Raw genomic sequence first — 13,866 nt, forward strand, 5'->3', positions numbered from 1 at the left:
CTAGACTCTGAACCGGTCTTCAATGGACCTTGATCTTTTCGGTTTAGAAACGATGTGGCTGGAGGACAAATGTTTTCATCAATTGATCCCCCAATGGTGGTTGTCTTTTGCGGTTGAAGATGTGCTGATTTTTGGCTTTCTAGAAAACTACAGTTGCTGAAAGAATGACCATGAATACTTTGGTGAAGTCGATATAAAGAATGAAGCTTTGATGCTTAACATTGAGGATATAGATCTGTTGGTTTCATCATGAAACCAACATTCAAGAGTCGTTAGAGAGGACCAAGAGAACCATTGCCAAGCCAATATACAAAATACTAAGCAAGAAATACTTTATTGGCAACGAAGATTGAGATGCAAATTGTAGAAGCAGAGACAACTCCTCTAAATCAAAGACGGACAGAATTTATGATGACCTTTAGTAGTTATTTCCGAAAGATTTTCTCGGTAGAAGAGGTGGAGCCACCAGTTCCGAAGAATCACTAACAGTGATGAAGCATGGCTAGAGTGGCCATTTTTGGAGTTTGAAGTACTTAAAGCTATCACAAAGCTTGGCCAAGACAAAGCCCTGGCTTAAGGTATTCCCAATTGCCACTTTTGGGAGTCTTTGGGGCCTGATGTGATGGGGATCTTTACCCCTCTTCATCCTGATGTGATGGAGATGTTTGCCAAATTACACCAAAGAGTTATCATTTACAAAGGCCCTAAACCCCAAGCTTGAAGTTGCTTAAGAAATTTAAACTTCAGACTATAAGCTTATTGAATGATTCCTACAAAAGTCTTAGCCAAGGTTGTTGCATCCGGGTTTCGCCTGCTTAACGAGGTTGTTTCTCCACCCCAAGGTACTTTTGGACAAGGTATGCAAATCTTGGATGCAGCCATCATTGCTAACAAGTGAACTGATAAAAGGCATAAGTCTGGAAGCCGCCTACATTGATCTATTAATTGGGCCTTGAAAAGGCAGACGACCATGTTAACTGGGATATGTGGGACCTAGTTATGACAAATATGTTGTTTGATTATGACTGGGGAACATGGATGACTAGTTCTATATCAAGTGTTCATTTCTCATTCCTCATAAATGGATGTCCCCATGAATGTATCCCATCTGTTAGGGGCTTGAGTCAAGGTGACCAAGTGTCATTTTTTCTTCTCAATCATAACCAATGTGTTCAAGAGAGGTGAAGAAGTACAAAAATGTCTCTTAAAAGGAGAGCAATATTGGGCCAAATGTCTAATAGCCTTCGAGTTATATGTTCTCAGTGGGAGTTGTACCCTAGTCCCTATCTCTCCAACGGCTTTAGGGAAGTGGGTTGGTTTCCTCTATTTAATGGCCTAAGGGTGGTTTTGGTATTTTGATGTTTTCTATCTAAGGTTAGGGTTTGTTGGGAATTGTGGTTAATGGGTTTGGGTTAAGGTTCTCTCTCTGTGGAGGTTTCTTTCTCAAACCCCATGGAGATAGTGTCGAGGCTTCAAATATGTTCTACACGTCGAGCGCTTTCCAATGCAGTGTATTTTGTGGGCATTTTCTTGCTGGAATGTGGTTTATTTTTAGAAAGAAATTGAGATTTTTTAGCATCATGCAATCTTCAAGTTTCATGATCTATGCTCGGTTTTTCGGTGATTTCTCACCGTCTGGGAGGTGATTTTCGATGAAATGAATCGGGATTCCACAACTGTTCTTTTCATAAATATCAAGCCGCGATCAACTCAGAGATGGGAGGTGATTTTGGGGCCTATCTATGTCTAGCTTTTGGCTTGGACACCTTCAATGACCAATAACTCATCGGGTTTTAGGAGTTTTGGGTGACTCTTGCTGCAAATCATTGCAGGATCGAGCTCTACAATTCTAGGGTAACAGAATAAAGAAGAAGACATGTATGGAAAGTGGCACGTTGCTGATATTTTGATGTTCATCCATAAAAGACTCAAAATCCCTTCAAAGCTTGAAGTCTTTTATTCAAATTTGTTGCAAAACAATTGTTACGTGACTCTCTACAATTAGGTGGTGTCCAATCATTTGTTTGATAGTAAGTGCCTGTATGGGTATGGGTTAAACCAAGTTTTTCAAGGACAAATATAGATATTTTGGGCATTTTTATGTCAAGAAAATTGCCCTTTTTGCATCATAACGGGACAAAAAGGTGATAATTCAGCCATGTAAGGCCCATACTTTAAATAATCCATCCATGGTTCAAGGCATCTATATAAAATCCTGGTGGGGACAATGGTTGGAAGCTATTTGCATTGTTTGGACTGTTTACAACAGTTAGAAAACCATCGAAATGGGCCATTTTGCTGTATTTCCTACCTAAAAACAATAGTTGAATGAAATTAACTTTTCAATAGTTTGCTATGACACATTACCTTTAGTAAATGTGGTCAAATGGCGTCAGATTGATGTTAAATTTTAAAGTTATGGGTTTTTTGCCTCGTGCTACTATTTTCGAAAGTCTCGGGCCCATCAGGTTCCAATTTCTGGTTGTTCTTTTGTAACTTTGCTATCTTTTGTGTGCTTGATAGGCGATGTACTATAGTCTGAGAATAGTTCTCCCTATTTCTCATCATCGAGCATCCGTTTGAGCTGATTTTTAGGGGATATCTTAGGGGTATCTTGGATTAGATTTGAGTCATGCTTTTGTCATGCTCTATTACTGACGATCTGATAATAGATCTGGGTCATAACTGACTTCATAACTCATGGCGAGCGAAATCTTACCAGTTGACTTGCTATGAGCACTGTTATAGGCAAACTTGGCTTGAGGTAATGCTAGATCCCACTGTTTCTTCTTTTTCCTCACAATACTTCGGAGAAGATTTGCAAGATTTGCCAGTTCAGTCTGCCCATTTGTCTGTGCATGATAGGCACTACTGAATGACAATCGAGTATCCAATTTCTTCTACAAAATTCCCCCAAAATGGCTGGGAAACTTAGTATCCTCATATGAAGTTATCATTTTCAGAACATTATGCAAACTCACTATCTTTCTGAAGTATAAATTTGCAACATGCGTGGCATCCAAGGTCTTCTTGCAAGCCATAAAATGAGTCACAAATATAGAATCCATACCTTTTTGAGAACCGTGGAAGTCCTAGCATGAAATCCATGCCAACATTTTCCTAAGATGCATTGGGAATCGGAAGTGGAGAATAAAGCCCTAGCCCGCTGCCCTTTGTGTGAGAGTGATATATTTTATTGTTGCCCCTAAATGAGCTGATACGTACGACTTTTTCTTGACAAACTGCATAATATCCCTCTTCAATTTTGGCAACTAATACTTGACTCCAATGCTATGGCTTCATCTTAACTAAAATGTCCGCCAATACCTCCTTCATGAAGTTCTATTGCAAGGGTCTCTCTAGGGGAACTTGCAACTATAATCCTTTAAAGAGAGATTTGAAAATCCCCACTAACTCTATCATGGCACCAAACGAATATCTCCTTGAAGTTAACACAGTAATAGCATCCGGCATGGTAGCCGACTAGGCCGATTTTCTACTCAAGGTGTCTGCCACTCTGTTTTGATTCCCTGCCTTATGCTGAATGACAAAAGTAAACTCCTGCAAATAGGCTACCCACGGAGCATGTTATTGATTTAGTTTATGTTGCCCACTAATATATTTCAGCGCTTCATGATCTAAGAACAAAAGAAGCTCCCTTTGGATCACATATTGGTACCAATGTCTTGAGGCTTGAATAATAGCATAAAACTCCACATCATATGTGGAATATCGGTGCTGGGTGTCATTGAAGAAGGCAATAGGACTCCCCTTTGAACTTAACATTGCACCAACTGAAAACTCTTCTTGGCCTTATCATTTGATGCAAACACCCCCTTCTTAAGCAATCTGTGATAATTTCACTTCGAGCTCTTCTTTCTCTAGTGGCTCATCATAAACTAGGTCTCTCGCAATTAATTGCTTGGTGTCCTCTTCAAGAAATTCCTCAGCAAGGTTTACAAATGTTCTGTTTGGGCCTTGAGAGGAGACGTGGCTGATTCCCAAATACTTAAAAGCACTTAAATAATGTTGGTTTTTGGGCTATTTAGGCTACTAGAACTGCCCCGAACACTCGCAATATCCTAATGTTTGGATGAACTAACAGGCTGTGAGGTCTGTCGAGGTACCAAATTCCCACTCTTCTCTACATTCACTTATGCTGGCAGTTGTACTGCCTAGGCTGCAGCCCACTTTAGCTGCAAGGTTGTAAGCTTCATCTAAAGTCCAGTAACATTATATGACCACCACATCTTGTATAGGTGTTCTTTGCCCCTCCTACTTAATGAGCTAGGGACTGTTCCTCTTTTTCAACCACGTCACATCGAGCCATCAACTGATGAAATTCATTGTTGTACTCTTCTATACTCTTTTCTCCTTGACGAAGGTTATTCATCTTATGATAAAGGGTTGTAGATGATTTTCATGTAGGTATTTTTCTTTTAATTTCTTTTTCATCATCTCCTTGGCATTAATTTTTGGCTTTGCCGTTTTTTCCCTTCTAGACCTAAGTTTTTTCCTGCCATGCCAAGGCACCCTTCTTCAATTTTATAGTAACAATTTTTACTTTTTTATTTTTGAGAACTTCCTTGTAATCAAGAACCCTTCTTACAGTATTTAACCAATCTATAAACCCCTTGGGTTGAGGATTACTGTCAAAATCAGGAATATCAACCTTCATGTCGAAAACCGTAGATTGGTGCCTCCCTGGTGTCTAGGCCTTCCATTGCTGTCTGTATCACTTGACTTCACGCCAGGAGCAGGATGGTGAAAGAGATTAAATTTGGCTTCTTCGTGGGCAAATAAATCCCATCTTGCCCATGAGTGATGTCCGCACACTTCTGTGTAAGCTGCTGGACTTGCCTTTTGAGGTCTTCAATCGCCTCTTCTCTGGGGTCATGGGCAATATCTAGGAGAGCTTCCTTTCCTTAGTGCCTTCTCGCGGCTATGGGTTCACCGAAATCACAAGCCTAGATAATCAATATTATCTAGCAGAAATCAACAAGTTATAGGCAAAATTTGGCAAACCTTGGGTTGAGATCAGTAAACTTTTGGATGAAATTAGCAAAACATGGCCCAAAATCAACAAAACACCCTAGACTTGGTTATAGTTCTCTGGTCTTGTTGTTGAAGAAACTTGGGCTCCCACACGAAATTGATGTGGGAAACTTTTTAGAGAACAACAATATCAGCAAATTTCAGGCCAAGCACAAGCATTAAAATAGGAGCCTAGGGTTTCTTATTAAAGCACAATTAGAGCTCCCAAAAGCCCAAGCTTTCTATCTTTTTCATTATGAAAAGTCACGTGAATGGCTGTCCATAGCCCCACACACCTCTTAAATATTATTACTTAATGATCAGACATTAAATGTCCATAGAATAAATGAAATAACCCAAAAGTCCTAAACTTAAGTGACTTTTAAAATAAATGACCCTGCAAATAAAATGAAAATCCCCAACTGGTCCAGAAAAAAAAAACCATTAAAATAATTTGAAAATCATCCTAAGCAATTCTTGCCCTTATTGTTCTTCGTAGTAGCCCTCCTAGGGTTTACATCCCTCAAATTATACACACATGTTAGGAGGAATCTGCTGCTCCCATGGAAGATACATGCCACCCTGTCCACTTGATGCACTTTGTGCATCATCACATATAATGATGTGTCACCTTCTTATCATGCTTTCTATCATCATTTGCCTACCGTTAGCATTCCATCCCATGTAACAAAGGCTCTATCACAACCTCAATTGAAGGCTGTAATGTGGGAGGTACGGCAAGTTCTTGAAAAGAGCAATACTTGGGAGATCCGTAACCTTCATAAAGGAAAGGTGCTAGGATGCAAATGGGTGTTTACAGTGAAATACGAGGCGGATGACATGATTGACGGATACAATGCTAGGTTGGTTGCAAAAGGTTTTACTCATGGTACAGATTACAAAGAGCTTTTTGCCCCTGTGGCAAAGTTAAATACTGTTTAGAATCATGCACTTATTGGCTGCAAAAAAATCTTGGTCCTTGCATCAGCTAGATGTGAAAAATGCCTTTTTATGTAGGGATCTTCATGAGGAAGAGTGTATGCCCATGCCTTTAGGTTTCAACTTCAATTGGAGATAGGAAGGGTGTGCAGATTGAAAAAGGCAATATATGGACTTAAACTATCATTGAGAGCTTGGTTTTGACAAATACAATTAAGCCTTAGTAAAAATTGTATTTAGAAGGAGTCAAGTTGATCATACACTATTTGTGAGGAGAATAATGTTGGGATTATAACACCCATATTGTAAATAATATTTTAGTCATATTGTAAATAATATTTTAGTGACGGGATAGCTTGGCACTCATCAAAAAACTTAAATGTTACCTAAGTGTTTGAAATAAAAGATTCGGGTCCACTGAGATATTTTCTGGATATTGAAATGTTAAGATCAACGAAGGGAATAACTATTTCCCGGTGGAAGTATGTGCTAAATCTGTTACAACAAACTGGAATGTTGGGTGCCAAATCAATGGATACACCTATGCGAACCAATCATAGACTTCATGAACAGATGGGAGAGTTACTGAAGGATTCTTGTCAATAGCAAAGGTTACTGGGCGTTACATGTCTCACAATTATGCAGCCAGATATATCTTATGTGGTTTATGTAGTTAGTATTCATGCATGCCCCTCAAAAACCTTATTTAGATGTCTACTATATCCTAAAGTATCTAAAGTCATCTACTAGTAGAGGGTTGTTGTTTATTACTCATGGTCATATGGGTGTTGCAATCTACACAGAGGCAGATTGGGCTGGTTCACAGATTGATAAGAGGCCAATTACAGGCTATTGTACCTTGTTGATAGGAATTTTGGTTTCACGGAAGAGTAAAAAAACTAAATGTGGCCAAACCAAGTGTTGAAGTTGAATATAGAGCTATAGCACATGGAACATGTGAAGTCATGTGGGTGGAAACTATCTTGGCTGATCCGGGAGTTAAAGTTCAGTTACCTGTGACCCTTTATTTTGACAATGAAGCAGTTATTCACATTGTTAAGAACCTTGTTTTTCATGATAGAACAAAGCATATTGAGGTATATTAGCTTTTCACAAGGGAAAAACTTGCAGCCAGAATTATTTGTACTCATGTGAAAAATCAAGAGATCATTTGGAAGATATCTTCAACAAAATAGTTGTCTGTGACAGACTGCAAAATAGTGTTCTCAAGCTGGGCATAATTGATGTCTGTGCTCCATATTGAGGGGAAGTGTCGAAAGTACAGCAGTAAGGTAGGGACTGAAATAGAATAATTGATTCTATATGTCATGTATTCAATGTACAATTGTAAGTTAGGGACATAAATGGAATAATTGATTCAATAGGGTTATGTGTGATTTATAAAGTCACACCAAGATACCGTGTGTAATCTTTAATAATATAAACATATGGTGGATTCCAAAAAAATGGGTCATGTCATTCTCCTCTCTCTCTCTCTCACACACACCTCTGTTTCTTTCTTCCCTTCATTCCCCTTCCACCATCAAATACTTGTTGATAAGTGTAGATTTAATATTTTATATTTTTCAACTAGAGCTTTATAGCCTCATAGGGGTTTTGTTCACGAGCCAATTTGCAGGTTGGGAAGCACCCAGCTGTATAAATTTGCTTGTGTGAATGAAAGCACCATATTTGTGACTCGTTGTGCCCAGTCACTTTTTTATGTGGTAGAAATACAAAAGCCAGGTATGGTGTATGTTGCCGATAATTCTCATCTTTTTTCTGTGTAGATCTGGGCAATATGAAAACAAAATGAAGCATGATGGCAAAGCCAATATGTAGTACTTTTTCAGGGAGATCAACAAGGTAATACCTTTAATGCTGATGAAAGAGTGTAAGTTTCTATTGAGAAGCCAGAAAAGAAGCCAACATGTGCCTTGATTACTTGCCAGTCATTTTATGAAAACTTAAAGCTGGCCACACTGCTCCACCAGGAAGTTAAAGATGCCTATGGCATACAGACAGTTGAGCAGTAGCCCTAATTTCATCTCACTTGTGGGTAGTGGACTATCACTACAAGGCATTTATCTTTTGGTAATGACTAATTTGGACTTTTTGTGAAAAAGAAGTCGCGCTTTCTTTAATAAATATATTACATGTAGAGGCCCTCAAACTTTTATAGTAAGGTTGGCACATGAGTGGGAATTTAGTTTGAGCAGAAACACCATGTTTTCGTGTGTCAGACTGCCCTTAAACCAACATATGAGGAACAAGTAACGTGACAACGTACTCAAGATTCTGTGAAAGAAATGGAGAGATGACGTTACTCTCCAAAAAAATAGAAATGGACAGTTGAAGTTTATCCCTCATACGTACAAGTTTACACCCACCCAAACAACAGAAAAAAGAAAAAGAAAGAAAAGAGGGAAAAATAGAATATTCTTCCCAATGATTTTCTATATCTGTTGAAGATCTAGGTTATGTATGCTTCATGAGGTTCTTGCTTTGTGGGGTTTTGTTTGTCCCTGCCGTGCAATCATTGCGTATATTTGTGGGGTTTTGTTTGTCCCTGCAGTGCAATCATTGCGTATATATGGTTCCTTTATTTTCGAGAAACACTTCTGATTGTCTTGCAACTGTGGTTTATTCCTTCGATGAGTACCTTGCAGTAGGAGTTATTGCCTTGTATTTGCTCCTTTAATGGGACTTGTAACTGTGTTTTAACTGTTTGAATAGTTACTTTATGGGAGTTTTGTTGGTCACTGCAGTGCAATTATGGCATATATGATTATTTTATTTTCGAGAAGCACTTCTGATTGTCTTGTAACTGTGTTTTGTTCCTTTGATGAGTATGGGCTTGTGTTTGGAGTCATAGCCTTGCGTTTTGTTCGTTTGATGAGTCATGTAACTGTGTTTTTATTGTTTGCTGGAGTCTCTTTCTATCTTGCAACTCGCTATGATTTTGGTTTATAAAGTGATATATTTGTGTTTCTTGTAAACAAGTAAACATCTGGAATGTGCTTCTCGTCTTCTAAATTTATTTGTGGCTTAAAAATCACAACCTCATCTTGTTTGATGTCTCATGAACTGCAGATGGCAATATTGAGCATCTCAAGGAGAAGGAAGTTACTAGATGATTACAGCCTCATTGCCCTAGCAGACACCTCATGGGAGCTATTGGATATTTCGGGGTCTGCTGTCAGCAATGTTGGCTAGGAAAGGGTCCCAGGCATCTGTCCCAATCTGAAAGCTCTCGATATAAGGTTTGGAACAGGAAACCAGATCTCAGAATAATGAGACCTTTATTTATTTTTATTTTGATAAATAAAATAAATTTGATAGATAACAGATAAAAACATGAAGAAAGAATAATGTTTACTGACAAAAAAATAAATGCAAAAATGAATTGCAAAGAGAAAATAAGCTTAGTGCTTAATCATGTAACGAAATATTTTTTGGCCCAAATGGACTCATCAGAGTACAACACAGTCTGACTCTAAAATGGGATCAAACCTGTTGGCTGGGATTTTGTCTCCATTACTAAGTTCGTCAGATCCACAACTGAGGAGGATGCTCTAAAGACCAACCATTCTGTTGTGTTAGCCACCCAAAGTCTTGGATCACATGATCAATGTGCTTTCTGGGTGCCCGGAAAAGGGGGAAACTGTAGGTATTCAATGTAACACTTCTAGACTAACCACCAGGAGGAGGATAGACCTACACTCATGATCTATGAAAATAATTACTTGCCTCTTCCATCAAAGCACCCTAACTACTTGGCTAACCAGTGTAAGGGAACATGTTATCCCAAGTAATATAGAGTTCCTGCTAGAAATCAGCAAACTGAGCAAAAGAGAAGGGGCTAAAATCAGTTATAAAAACCCAAAATCAAATTAGAAATAAAACCCTAAACCAACAGCAAACCAGCTAAACCAACCCCACCCCTGGCCCCGGCTCCCTCCCCCCCTCCCAAAAAAAATCCTAAACTAGAAAAATCAACAATAAAAGAGAAATGCCCTAAATTAAAAACACAAAATATTAATAGAGGTGAGAGAGAGAGAGAGCTTGGCAAGCGGCTCTTTTGGGGATTCATATTCCACCTTTTTTTGAGGAGGTGTGGTCTCATTTTTGGCCCCAAAATAAGGAGACGCTTCTCTCAGCGAGATGTATCTCTGCTGCAATTTTGTGAGCCAAACGTCTGAGATCGCTAATCATCTTGGAGAGGCATCTCCTGGTGCCCAAACAGACCCTTAGTTTCTTTAGTAAGGAGGTTTCTAAAGCACTCCAGAGCGATGAGAAATAAGTAGGGAAAGAGCGTGTTGTCTTGTCCTGTTCCATTCTTGCCTTTGGAAGCTCCAAATGAGTCATTGATGATAACAGAAAATCCAGGGGAGGTGAAACACATTCGTATGCAATTGTTAAAGGTTTCTCCAAAGAAAGACATCAGTTTAGTTAATTGAAGGATTTTCAATTAACTTAGTCCTTTTGAAGATCTATCTTAAAACAAAACGCATTCTCTAGTTGTTCATTGCACAGGCTGTGAACAATTTCATGGCCAACAATAGCTTGCTTGAATATGCCTCTGTTTTGGCAAAGGCATCTTGTATTGATTGATGATCAATCTAGCTTTTGCGCTGATATAACTAATTAGCAATGATTTTGAAAATCTTCTAATGCAGATTACAAAGGTCTATCGGTTTAGAAGCAGTCACAGAAATTGCAGCTATTTTCTTTAGAATGAAGGTGATAAATGTTGATCTAAGAGATCTCATGATGGAGTTAAGATGGAGAGAGCTATGATGGATTGATGGTTAGCCATATTTCATCACTCATTATATGCCACGGTTTGTGGAAAAATTGGGTTGGGAACTATTTGAGTGGGGAGATTTATTTGTGCTGAGGTTCATGAGGGTAGAGGCAATCTCCTCATTGCTGACTTACCTCCCTAATTACAATTTTCTATTTAATTATTTTGGTGTCACTAGGTGTGGGAGGTGTGAAGGAAATTGGCTGAATGGTGCCGGGCGATTCCTTGAAAAACAAAAAAAGTTAATTTCATTGATGATCTCTTGTTTTTGTGAAGTGATGGATCCATCTGAATCGTTTAAGTTTGGATATGGTTGTACTAGACTTGGGGGCCATGGTTCTGTAAAGGAGAGAATTTGGTGCAAGAATCGCCTTCCCAGTTTGGCCCTGAGGCTAGAATCCCCAAATGAAAGAGGAAATGAAGGTTGAGGATGCAAAGGGCTAGAATTCCATGAGATGGTGAGGCAAGTGTCGTGCTCCAAGGGATATGTCGGCTTCGACTTGCTTCAATGTTGGAAGACCGGCCACATATGAAAAGAAAACTGAGTTCAAACCCACAATTTAATGATGACTAGGATGTCATAAAAATGGACAAAAGATGAAAAGAAAATTAGTAGGATTTATATTTCAATCGTTATCATCAATTTCTTCATAATCATTGGCTTCATTCCTGTCTCCTCCATCCGATTCCAAACCATCATTAGAATCGTCATCTTCTTCAACATAATGGTCCTCCTCAGTTTCTTGTGAATCGGCCTCCTCTTCCTCACCTCTCTTTCCTCCTCCTTTGTTTACTAGTAGTGGTGGTCATTAGCCCTCCTATGGGTGGAAGCTGGTCCTAAACTTCCTCGACCATATCCCAGGTCAACCCTCACTAAGGATCTTCAATCAACCACTCTTTTGGCATCATCCAAGTCTTTGGATGAAATGGGATCTCTCTTTGGGATCTTAAAAATGCTCATCTATAGCATCAGATTATGCTTGACAAAGACTAAATTATTGAGCCGCTTTTTCTCAAGCTGGTTCCTGCTTTTGTGTGGAACTGTAGTAAAATATATTATCCACAATTCAGACTTATAAAACTAAGATAATACCCTAATAATATGAATCACTAAATCTATGATAGTCTTAAATTTTTACCATATCAAAGGAACTCCAAATTTAATATCTAAATTCATATGAAACTATGCAAAATTAATAAATACTTAGGAAATTACCTACATTTGATTTAGTCCTTGGTCTCACCACCATTTCCTTCACAAATGATTTCAAAGTACACTTATACAAAAGTAACTCGTTAGCATATATCTTATCTTGGATATCATTGTGTAGATCTAGCCTCTCAAGACATTCATTAACGGCAAAGCCTTCCATAATTGCATCCTTTTTCTCAATACCTAAGTTTGTGCAGAAGAACTTCAGGTTCAAAACCTCAAATAGTACAATTTCAGGTAATGACTGATGAAGCTGCCTAAGAAAAAGGGTCGGTTGGCTAAATATGCCACTCCTGCCCTTCGAAGTTGGGTGCTGTATGGCTATCAAGACATATGGCCGACACAATTTCTGGGCTGATGAAGCTGCCTATCCCATTTTGTAATATATTATCTCCCATATTGAGCAATACGTACTCTCATCATTGACCAAAGCCTTTGCTACCTCCATCTAGTGCATCATATTTAGAGCCCATAATGGGCTTCACGTCACCATTAACCGATTTTTAAAATTCACTAAGGGTAGAAAGACTTTAACCGAGTAGACTACCCACTTGACAAACTCTTAAACACACTGTCACATGCCCTTTCCCCTTTAGCACATCTAGGCCACTTACATCTAGATAACTCTTCTAAAGTTAACATCAAACTCAATTGCTTTCTCTTCTGCAATATTCTTTGTAAACTTAGAAAAGAAGTGGCAAATCCGGTTACCCCAGCCCTTGCTATATCGCTCTTCTAAGCGATCTTGTGCATCATGCTGAAGGCAATGGTGTGACTATATATGAACATTGTCACGACTGTAGCCTTAGGAAGTGTACCTGATACCCTAGGCAGTTCACTAATAGCCTTAAGCATGGGTCTATGCACTTTGCTAAACATGGAGTTCAAAAGTTACAAGGCCGCTTTTAGTCCAATAAATTAGGAATAACCATATTTTCTGTAGCATTATCAATTACCACTTGAATATCATTCTCTTCCCCAACCTCATTGAACTTGTCAATTAAAGTAAAAAGGAATTGTGCATCCTGTACATTATCAAATGCATCAATAAACTTTAGAATTCGTGTCCTTAAAGGGCAATTCACCTTTATGTTCATTACACTTCTGTTCACATCACTCCATGTACCTATCATAATCATGATCCTGTGATCCTGTATTGGATGCTCGCATCCTTGTGGGTTTGGGGCACTCCTTTGTGAATTGTACCTCCTTATGTTATTGTTTGAAAAAACAGCTTGCCCAGTGCTTAGGAGGCTGTCTCGCCTAGGCTTGGGCAGGCCTTCCTGAGCGGAAGTTCTTAGGCGTTCGCCCTAGCAAGCTAGGTGGGTGCTTAGGAACATTCATAAAAACGGCATTTTTTTTTTGCATGTTTGGGGCCATTTTGGGTCATTTTGACCCATGAAAGGGGGTATTCTAACACCTTAAAGTAAAAAGAAAAAAAGAAAAAAAAAGAAAAGAAAGTCATACCAGTGTTTCAAAGAGCGCTAGGTTGGTCCCAGGTGGCCTGGGAGGTCCAGGCCACCCAGTGGCTAGGCAAGCGCGTAGAATCTGGGCAGCCCAGTTGAATCCAAAAAGGATTCTACAGTTATATATTGTATAAAATATAAGAATTAGGTATTTGGGGCACATCAGAATTCAAAGTATAGTACACATTAGCACACACTCCATTAGTAACCATAAGTCGGTCCATAATCCATATCCAATTAAAACTTAAAATTTACCATTCATAGTTCAATCAAAGTTCAAAGTTTAATAATTATTCAACATTCATCATCAGAAAAATTAGGGTCAGCTGCATTGGTATCATATTCATCGGAATTGTCATCCTCGTCGACATATTGGTCGTTCTCATCTGTCTCTTCTGAATCTGCCT

At 38.8% G+C, this 13,866-nt stretch overlaps 1 long non-coding RNA gene and 1 pseudogene across 2 annotated transcripts in view; both read left to right on the forward strand.

Annotated features, from left to right (window-relative positions):
• The window catches only part of LOC148779081 (uncharacterized), a 47,301-nt gene that overhangs the window by 11,816 nt on the left and 21,619 nt on the right, over positions 1-13,866 (forward strand). Inside the window, exons 2-3 of one of the 2 annotated variants that reach the window (XR_016046923.1) lie at positions 7,764-7,839; positions 9,067-9,236. This is a non-coding gene — a long non-coding RNA (uncharacterized LOC148779081). The remainder of the gene's footprint in view (positions 1-7,763; positions 7,840-9,066; positions 9,237-13,866) is intronic. The other variant, XR_016046924.1, reaches the window with a different exon arrangement.
• Positions 12,256-12,391, forward strand: LOC148779082 (U11 spliceosomal RNA; annotated as a pseudogene).

The sequence above is a fragment of the Amborella trichopoda genome, chromosome 13 (genome assembly GCF_054954075.1).
Source record: "Amborella trichopoda isolate Santa Cruz 75 chromosome 13, AtrichopodaSantaCruz75HAP2 v2.0, whole genome shotgun sequence".
NCBI classification, from domain to species: domain Eukaryota; kingdom Viridiplantae; phylum Streptophyta; class Magnoliopsida; order Amborellales; family Amborellaceae; genus Amborella; species Amborella trichopoda.